Here is a 9,274-nt window from a genome sequence, read left to right on the forward strand (position 1 = left end):
TTAAGTAGGACATCATTTACGGGAACGTAGTACTGCTGTCTTAGAAGGTCTCTCAGTCCCCAGCTGATGCCTTGAAGTTTTCAAACATATTTTTTCTCCCTTGTGTATGCGAAGAGCACTGATATAGGAGTTTCTGGTAAAATCATCATCTCAACGTGTTTCCTGCTCTTCTCTGGGACCTAATCATTTCTTGTCCTTGAGATCTGGGCTGTGTAAACAAACAATAATACCTTACCAACCACCTAAACACCAGTGCAGGTTTCTACTAGCCTTCTCTTCTTTGAGCATGAAAAAAAAAAGAGCTGGGCACTCGATTCTTGGTTGGTTTTCATTTGTAAATAAACATCACCTTTCCAGAAGACTAGAATGTCAGATATTCCCCCACCCCCGCACCCTGCATTAAGATGCTTCTAAATGATGAGTGACCCCGAGTAGCTATTTTCTCAGGTAAGTTGCAGAGCTTTAAATCAGGCTGTGAATGTGGACATACTCACTTTTGAGTCACTTGCCTAGTCAGTTAAAGGAGCAACAATTCTCTTAAAACTCGTATAATTACATTTGGACAAGTTTGCACGAAGGAACACAAGTCCATCAGCTTATTATAACCATGGCGCGTTTCACACACCATCTTCATTATCTTGTGCTAAAGAAGAGGACGTACACTCTTCTATGGGTAATTTTAGATTGGCCGCGGACACACTCTGCAGTGTTTATAAAGAAAACAAAACTTGGATGTTGGCCCTTTTAATTATAACTGGCAGAATCTCTGCGCCCCAAAATCACATAATCTCTTCACCATATTATATCTTTGAAGACATCTGCTTGCAAAGCAGTAACAAGGAATTTGAAATCTAAAAACAAACGTTGGACTAGATTGATTGGTTTGGCGAAACATGCTTATGAAGAGCTGACGTATTCTGAAGGATTTATTCCTGAACTTCGGGAAAACTTTAAAATATGCTATAATAGAGCTACATGAAATTGTCCTTGGTCTGGCTAGGCAGATTAGAGACCAAGTTTCTATTATTACTAAGGAAAACACACTGGCCCAAAGGAAGAGACTAGAGACATTTCTCAAGGCATTTTAAAATTGATTTCTAAAGAAACATCTAACCAATGAGACATTTTTGATATAGTCTGTGCACTATGTCACCTGAGCAGTGGTCATCGCCTCCGTTGTTATCTCCAGGTGCTTTATTTAATAGGAGAGGATTCAAAAAGTTCATGAGAAATCGGAATTAAAAGAGAAAGGATTTCTTTCAGCAATTTTTTCAAAACCCCTGTGTATTTTGAAGACAATTTAGATGTTGGATTTTGAAGACAATGTTAAATGCTCTCTATGATGTTCTCTGGACAACTCCCTGACTCTCTTCATAGAGGGTTGGGGCACAATCCGGGACACATCACATCTTTGAGGAATCACACGTGTTTGGAGTTGTTTAGCTTTGGGCAGATCAACTGATAGCTCTCAAGGTTCCTAACCTGAGGGCCCAAACGGAACTTTTAGTGATGACCTGTGCTCTGCCTGGGAGTGAGGAGCTTCCATTTCACAGGTGACTTGTGCACATGCTTTTAAATTAAGAACATTATAAAATCTCAATGCAAGAGCATGAATTTGTTGCCAAAATGAAAACTGCCTACATTTTATGTTGTTATGCAATTCAGAAGGCCCCACCTTCCTTCCATGACTCCAGCCAACGAGTCTGCTTTTCCTTCTTAACACACTGTTTTTGAAACCCAGGCCTAACTGTTAACCAGTAACACGACTTAAGAGGGTGGCTGGAAAAGTGAAAGTGTTCTCATGGTGCTGTACCAGTCCAGCCTAGATGACTAATGGCTTTCAGCCTTTTAGAATCTCCAGTTGAACAAACATTTACTGATCCATTAGTTGGTTTGTTCTAAGACGATGGATCCAAAATTATTTTGCTTGTGGTAATTCACTAAACACTGGCTATATTTTAGACAAAGTAATGCTTTTCTTGATGTCAAAATAGCGTTTATAAATAGGTACCAACACACCAACAAATCCCATCGCAACCAACTTGATTCTGATGCATAGCAATGCTACAGGACAGAGTAGAATGTCCCACGGAATTTCCAAGGCTATGGTCTTTGCAGAAGCAGACTGTATATCTTTGGTGGAGTTTTTGGTGTGTTCAAACTGCCAGCCTTCTGGTTTCCAGGCAAGCTCTTTAACCAGGCTTCTTCATAAATTGACACTTTGCCTAAAAATGACGAAATTGTGCATTCAATTCTTTTAACTGTCGACAGTGCTCCAAAAAGCTCCACAGATGTTGACATTTGTCATTCTAACACTAATTTTATTAGTCCAAACTAGTGTTTTCTAAATGTTTTTCTGAGAAGCCCAGAATCGCTGCTGTTACCCCAGAGCACGGCACTATTAACTGTTAACGGCAGGGGCGTTTCCAGGCCCCAGTGCTTCAGCTGCATGGTTAGACATAAGTTATTTCACTCTTCCACCTCCTTTTTTTGCAAATACACAAACTGGGAGAGTTGATAATTTTAATGCAAATTAAAAACTTCTGAATGTCTTCAAATATAAAACACAGACTCAGGAAACATGATTAGCACTAGCAAACCACTTGGAGGATAGAAAGTGTGAAAGTCAAAGAAACGAAAAGGCCAATACACTAAGAATGATTTATTCTAATAGAGCTATCTCAGCCGTTCCAGTTTGAATATTTATGGTGCAATTATTCAGCATGTTTTCTTTTTGGGGTAGGTCGTATTGGGGATACTCTGGCTGGAAAAAAAATCAGAACAGAATAGAGATAATGTAAAGGGTAAAACTTCCAGGAGCATGGCAATCTAGAAGGTTCTGTTTCTAAGGAGTGAGACTAGGGCGTTTTAGATACATCTGTGCAAAGTCTTGTGTTCTCAGGACTTGCCTAGAGAACTCACTGCGGCACAAAACACAAGCAGGAGCTTCTGATGGGAGGAGTTCTGCAGCTTGTGCTAAATCTTACTTTCCCTGGAATATGTGGCTGTGTGCCCACAGAGACTCGTCCCAGTTCTAAGTACCGAGTGATTTCATACAAGTCTGTTTTGCAGGACTAGTTTTCCAGGGTGTTTTCATGGGCCAAGTAAAATCTTAATCGCTCAAGGAGGATAAATAGATGTGAAAGCGCTACGAAATAATTTGCCTGAAAGTCTGCTAAACCACTAAGTTCTTCCTTGGCGCAGAGACATCTAGGAAGGCTGCGCTGTCTGCATCGGCTCTTCCAGATACGAAGGAAGCGGGCCCGACTGCTCGCTGACTCTCATAGGAAATGCAAAGATGTAATTTCTGCCGTGAGTCATGGTACAAATAAAATGATGTTTATTATTATTTTATTCATGGCATTTAATTATAGAGGAAGATGGGTAGTCCGATAGCACAACAACCATAAACATGGGAAAGGAGCTGCTGCTGCTTTCAGATGAAAGCCCTGAAACAATTGGGAAGAACATGAACAGAATGCCTGGCTGAAGGCACATTCCGTGGGCAGAAGTATTCACCTGGGCTTCAGCAAATAATGGACAGTTGGCTATTTTTTCCCCAAGCCATTTCTCTGCAGGAACTTGACATTTGATGGGATTACCTTTGGGTTTTTTGTTTTTGTTTTTTGGGGGGGTCAGAGTTGCTGCTATGCCTGAGAAGATTGCCATCTTTTGATTCAAAGATAACAGAGCTAAGCATGTGAAATTGTTCTGTACAGCGTCGCCTGTGACTCATAGCCAAACAGCAAAAATAGATTTCGTCTACAGTTTGCTTTCTTACCTCACTGTTGTAACTGAAACGATCAAATGACTAGTTTCCATTATAAACACCATATATTTATTTTATGAAATCGCTCGACATTCTTCAGAGAAGAAATAAAATAGCATCATAAAACCCCGAGGCCCCCGAAGACTCCCAGAATTTGCTGATGGCAATTTTAATTCACATGTCTCACCCCAAAAGATGAAACAATTCTGCCTAAACATAATATTGAACAATTTTAAAAGAAACAACAACAACAACAAACCTTGGACAGGCGAGTGGTAGATAACAGCAAATTTAGGAGGCAATGGAATTGTTTAGGGAAGACAAACCGAACACATAGGGACAATTGACCACTCAAAATAGAGTTAATAAGCTCCCAAACATGCAAGTTCTAATTTTAAAATTAAGCCTTCCGATTGCCAATTTCAAAAAATGTAATGAGTTCAGAGTGGCCTTTTTATTATGCAGGGTTTTATGTCTTTGGATTTCAAAATTACCTAGCATGCATTTTCAACTTTGCTACAATTTCCGGGCTGTTTTCATTTCTATTTTAAAAAGGCTAAACAGTAAGATGTGCCACTGCTTTGCATTCTAATTGCACGTAACTGATTTGCACAGCAGAACAAAAAACTCATTTTCAGATTAAGGATCGTGCACCAAGAAATAATTATTGTTCTACTAGGGAAAAAAAATCCCCACCTTCTCCCTTCATTTATGTGAGCTGCTTGCCATGCTGTCGTTTACAGAGCACCAGGCATTGCTCTTTAGGGACTGAAATAATGGAAGTGGAAACACGGAACATACAACTGTTTTGACGACATTCTTTTGCTTGCAACATAACACGTGCCTTTTATTATTTTATCTTCCACAATCAAGGGGTGACTAAACGGTTGCAGGTGGTGATGAAAATAAAAGCCATCCATCATTATTTATTAGGCATGAAAAAGATACACAATAATGTAATTTAATCTCAGAGCAGACAATTATTTCCACATATTGATAATACAATGTGAAAACTGTCATGAATTCTAATATGATATTTTGGCTTTCTAGGTGCGCCACGGCCAGCATGACAAATAATGAAATTGTATGAAAATGGGGAAAAAAGGTAATTATGTGCATATGTCAATATCATGAGTGGTGATGTGAGGAAAACATATCACCAAATTTTTAAGACTTATTCATTACAACTCGGCCAACTCAGAAGTTTAAAATTGAAAAAAGCACATTTCAGTTTTCATCATTAAAAACAAAATCTATTATATACACCACACAAACTATAAGCTGAGTAAACATGATTATGTACGTGTGTTAAAATATAAAAGTTTTGAAAAGTAGCCATGCGCTGAAACATTTGCATATATATATATATACACATATATATATGTCAAATTTCTAAGACATTTTTGTGTTCACTTTAGTCTGCTAAAACCCTGCAGATGTACACTCTTCAATTTCTACTTCGGTTACCATGCACATGACTATTAAATGTAGCAAAGAACTTACCTTTTAGCCAAATAAAGTAAGACATGGTTGAAAATAAACGTCTTTGGTAGGAAAAAACCCTGACTGATGAAATCCTCATTCTGACAAAAAGGAGCGGGCAGTTTTCAGTTATGTTAAATGATTTCTGTTTCCACCTGCTTGCTGAACTCTTTCTCCAAGCAAGCCTTGGTGGATGAAAATATGACCCCAAAGAAACAAACTACCACTTGATCTCTGTAGATGGGAATGAAAACCATTTTATGGTTTATATGTGGATAAATTTTATACTCTGCAAACAGGGATCATGATCAGAGACTTCCTAGTTAGAAAAAAGTGAGATGATGTTGAAAGCATTTTGTTGTTCCACATTAGACTCTCTCTCTCTCTCTCTCTCTCTCTCTCTCTCTCTCTCTCTCTCTCTCTCTCTCTCTCTCCTTAGCACTTGTACAACAGCGTTCTTTACACTTTCTTGCAGGCTTCTTTATTCACATATAGATTAGAAGTATAAATATAAACTATTTTGGATAGTAGAAATGGCCCTCTCTTAGAAAAATGTCTTCTAAAATTATCAAGGAAAAATATTTTAGACTTGGTTTTGGATAGTGGACAGAATCTGAAAGAAAAGATATCCATGAGTGATCATAACACTGTGACCATTCTGGGCTAGGAGAGAAGATTTATATATCATGTGGTCACTCAATTTTATGAAGGGAACCTAGGAACAAGTGTAGGCACTGCTTAGGAAAACAAATGAAGGGAACCATTTAAAAAGTCCATAAGCCACAGGAAATCTGGAGACTGTTTAAAAACGCCTTATTGGAAGCCTAGCAAAGTATGTGCCAGAGATCAAAGGGACACTTGGAAATGTGGCCCAACTGAGGAAACCAGGGAGACCCGCAAACTACGGCAGGTCAGGTGTGAACAAGAATGCAGGCAAGCCAAAAGAGAATTCAAGAGTCCCTTGCAAGTGACTCCAAAGCTAATACAAATGTTCTTCAAAATATATCCATGGCAGGAAACCAAGTAGAGAAGTAATGGGCCCATCATGTGACCTTCTTTGGGCAGAAGATATATTCTTCTTGCAGGATGGAAAGTCTTAGACTTTACTAAGTTTCATTAATTCATTTATTTACTCATTGAGTCATCTATCATCCATCCATTTGTCCATCCATCTACCCATCTATCCATCCATCCATCCATCCCGTTTATAACCTAAACATTCTACAAAAATTTACAGAATGTCTAATTGGGAGCCAGACCCTAGGTTCAACACTGAACATATAGAAATATGTAAAATAATCATTTATTAATTTATCAAATATACTAGTTCATCCTATATTCCAAGTCCTGACCTAACTTTTTGAAATACACCCACCAGTGAACAAAAAAGGGACAATATCCCTGATTGGAAGAGTATATTTTCTGGTGGGTTGTAGTATTGAATGTGAGGGATATATAGAATAATCACTGATCAAAAGATCAAACATTTAATATGATAAATGAAGGACAAGTTCAGATAGTGTGAGTACCTGATAGTAGGTCACCCAGAGCAGAAGATAGCGTGAATGAATGAAGAGCAGTGAGAGGGACAGGAGAAGAAGTCAGTAAGATGGACATGGATCACACCACTCAGGACCTGGTAGGCCATGTAACAAACACTAGATTTCAAATTCAGTACACTGGGAAATTACAGGGCAGTTATAAGTGAGAATGATTCTCTTTAAAAATTTTAATACACCTATCCTTAAAACTCTGCAAAAAATAAAATAAAACTCTGCAATGAATCGTTGTTTGAATCAGAGTAAAAACAAAAGCTATTACAATGACACATAGGACATTCCATGTTCTGTTCTTTCCCTGAAACATTTCTATAGACACCCTGGCCTTCTTGTGCCCGGAAAATCCAGATGTGTAGCCCTGACTTCTCTATCCCCTGTTTGTCAGTGTGTCATACTGTGGTGGCTTGCTTGTGGCTGTGATGCTGGAAACTCTGCCACTGGTGTTCCAAATACCAGCAGGGCCACCCAAAATGAGCAGCTTGCTGCAGAACTTCCAGACTAAGAACAGAAAAAAGAAACCAGCTAATTCCACTTCAGAGGCATTCGCCACTGAAAACCTTATAGGGAGCCTCGAAGCATCGTCAGATACTGAAATCCTGACCAATAGCAGCAGAATATTGTCTGAGATAGTGCCAGAAAACGAGTCCTCCCGTCAGAGGAGTCCCTCCGGTCAGAAGGCACTCAAAATATGACTGACGAAGAGCTACCTTTTCAAAGTAGAGTTGTCCATGATCATGCAGATGGAGAAAAGCATTCAGGACCTTCGTTAGCCAATGGGCACAACTCACAATGAGAATAAACAACTGCTGACATGAATGAACAATTGGAACGTGGAAGAAAACTGGAGTCATCAAGATGGAGTGGAGACAAGGGGAAGCTTGGTCAGCAAGGAGTAAGCGGCCCATGGTGTTCAGCTCTCAGCAACACCAACTCGAGTCCAACAGAAGCCGAGTCCCGAGGCATTGGGACACCGGGAGGAAGGTTCAACATAAGCCAAGTCTTACCATGGCAAACCTCAGCGTTGATTGGGACCTGCCTGCCAAGTGTCATCCTGACGGACGAGGAGGTGCAGCGGAAGTGGAAGGAGGAGCCGTTGAAGGACAGCCTGCGGCTCCGGCAGTCGGAGGAGGAGCAGCGGCGCATCATGGCCATCCTGCTGGATGCCCACCACAAGACCTACGACCCCACCTATGCTGACTTCAGCCAGTTCCGGGGTCCGATTCACAGGGAAGCGTGTGAAGAGAGCTGCCCCTCCAGCTCTTCAACCTTCTCGGGGTACTCCTGCTCAGACCACTGCTCTGCCTCGCCACACGTGATGGGGCCACCCAGCTTCTCCAACTTGGACCTGAGCAGAGATGATCGTGATGATCGTTCGATAACTCTGGGCCTGTCCTAGCTCTCCATGCTCCCACCTGCTGGCCTGGTCAGTTACAGCATGCCAAAGGTCATCGGCTCTGGCAAGATGATGCCAGGGCTCAGGGACCTCACCTCAGAGGACCAGATCATACTGCTCAAGTCCAGCACCATCGAAGTCATCAGGTTGCCCTCCAACCAGTCCTTCACCGTGGACAGCATGTCCTGGGCCTGTGGCAGTGAGGACTCCACCTACCGAGTCAACGACGTAACCAAAGCCGGCCACAGCCTGAAACTGATCGACCTCTGCATCAAGTTCCAAGTGGGGCTGAAGAAGCTGAACCTGCACCAGGAGGAGCACGTCCTGCTCCTGGTCATCTACATCGTCTCCCCAGACTGAGCCGGGGTGCAGGACGCGGCCCTCATCGAAGCCATCCAGGACTGCCTGTCCAACACACTGCAGACCTACATCTGCTGCCGCCCCCCCCCCCGCCCTGCCCCCAGCAGCCACCTGCTCTACCAGGAGATGATCCAGAAGCTGGCCGACCTGAGCAGCCTCAACGAGCAGCCTCCAAGCAGTACTGCTGCCTGTCCTGCCAGCACGAGAACAGCATGCAGCTCGCCCCTGCTGCTCGAGGTGTTTGGAAAGGACATCTCCTGACTAGGGTGGCCTCTGCCCCTTCCCCCCCACCCCCAGCCTCTAGCTGCCCAGCAGTCCTGCCCACAGACCCTGGAGTCTGCCCCCTCCTCCCTGCCCAGGTCCTGCTTCCTCTGACCCATCCTCAGCCCCAGGCCACCCTCTCCTGCAGACCCCAGGTCGCCCCATCCTTGCAGCCCTCAATCCAGAGGAGTTGCTATCTGGCTCAGAAACTCAAGTGGGGCAGAGGGCAGAACCCAGGCCAGGGATGCCCACACACACCTGAAGCGGCTGGTGTCAAGGGAGCAGGTAGGCAGGCGGGAAGCACCCATTCCTCAGGGGCCAAACAACCTGTACCTCCTCCTCCCACTGCCCTGAGGCCTGGTGGGCTCTTTGCTCCTCCTGCCCACCCCACTCCCCACCTCACTTCTGCTGTGGGGTCCCAGAGCAGCTTGCCAGTCAAGGACACTCACA

General features: G+C 42.8%; 1 pseudogene; it reads left to right on the forward strand.

Moving 5' to 3' along the window:
- The first annotated feature begins 7,621 nt into the window (after window positions 1-7,621).
- Window positions 7,622-8,824, forward strand: LOC142449252 (vitamin D3 receptor pseudogene; annotated as a pseudogene).
- Window positions 8,825-9,274: the final 450 nt, after the last annotated feature.

Source organism: Tenrec ecaudatus, chromosome 5 (genome assembly GCF_050624435.1).
Source record: "Tenrec ecaudatus isolate mTenEca1 chromosome 5, mTenEca1.hap1, whole genome shotgun sequence".
Lineage (NCBI taxonomy): Eukaryota > Metazoa > Chordata > Mammalia > Afrosoricida > Tenrecidae > Tenrec > Tenrec ecaudatus.